The following is a 1711-nucleotide window of genomic DNA, read 5'->3' on the forward strand; positions in this document are numbered from 1 at the left end:
GAGAGTCAAGGAGGGGCTATAGTCCCTATAGTCCTCCTTGGATCCGCCACTGGTTATTAGTACCGTGCTAACTCAGAGCATTGTCGATTGTTTACAGTAATGTACGTCTTATTTCGTGTCCGTCTAGGAACACTTTGTTTTGTAAGTGTAATTTCAGAATTTGTGATTGCATGGTTACTAAATCAATACCAAGTATGGTGCAGAGAAATACGCCAGGGCTTGTGCAGGACTGTCTGCAGAAGACAAAGATGTTTTTATTTACCCCACATGTTCCATGTAATATCGATGTAGTTTTTTTCTCTCTCTTTTTTAAAAAATCATAGTGCAGTGGCACTGTTTGTTTATCTTCTTATGGACTAAAACTTTTCAATTTGGAACTTCATTTCAACTTTGCAGATTATGGTTTTTAAAATTTATCTCTTTATCTTCATCTTGCACTTCGGTTATTATTATTATTATTATTATTATTATTATTATTATTATTATTATTATTATTATTATTATTATTGCTTCAGCCAGTTGTGTAGTAATACCTGCATGTGTTGGTAAATACGCCACTTCTTAACACTTTATTCGTTTACCTTGGGTACAAAATAGAAGTGAGTAGCATCGTTGCCACATTTTTTTTTACACGCGGATGTCTCTGTGTTTACTCTGTAACGCACATGTCTTTTTCTTTGTGTTTCATGAAAATTAAGGCCATAAAAAATACAACACTCTTAACATGGCGTATTTACTTGCACCTACCTTAATTATTTTCGAGAAAACGACAATCATTCCTGAGTAAAGTGTCCTTATTTTTCGAGGTGGAACAAAATTGGAATATCCCCTGGAGAATCTTATAAAATCCTTAAGTTTAAAATCTGGAGGAGATCTATTTAACTGTATGGTCTCATGGGAGTGCACATACATTGAAAAAAATGAACAGACGAACGGACATTGAAAAAAATACTTTTTAGGCATGTAGAGGCAATGGAACATGTAAATTCATCGAAATCTCGGATTCAATTTTCTTTCTTTGCCGATCACTATATCTTTTTCTCTCTTATCGTCACTCGAAAGTAAAACCAGATATTTTACTTGCTTTTTAACTTTCTCCATTCTACAAAATGTTATGAAAAATATATAGAATGGGATATGATAAGAGCTTCTCGTAATTTTTTGAACCTCAAACGTAGATTTATTTATATATGGACCGTGATATAATTAATCTTCCGTCGATCGCATGTGTATCAGATCGATACAAGCACGCTTCATTTTGCCTTCATTTCTTAACTTTCTATTGCTGACTTTTTTTCTCTAATAGTACTTTCCTGTGTCGCGGTTTAAAAGCCATCAGTGGTGCTGAAGTTGTTTTATTGTTTGGTCATGTGGAGCTGCAAGGGGCTTGTATCAGGTTGAAACATTGCGACCGATCGTGCTACAGTGGAAATTAAATGCAATATGTTAACATTTTCGTCTATCAATATGGCAGGTCATCGGATATATAATTTAGATAATCCAATAGATTTAGAAGACGCTCTAAGATTAGTATTTGATAATGAAGCAGACAATCGTATTGAGATGGAAGATTTTCACGACGATGCGGACACAGAGGCAGAAGAAAAACCAGGAGAAGAGAGGAAAAGTGATTCCCAATCTGAAGAGAGTGGAACCGAAGATGAGCCTGATCCGGTTGAAGGTACCATCTAAGAAGAACCGAGGCGCTCAG

This window comes from Thermobia domestica, chromosome 4, assembly GCF_964235325.1.
Source record: "Thermobia domestica chromosome 4, izTheDome1.hap1.1, whole genome shotgun sequence".
NCBI lineage: Eukaryota > Metazoa > Arthropoda > Insecta > Zygentoma > Lepismatidae > Thermobia > Thermobia domestica.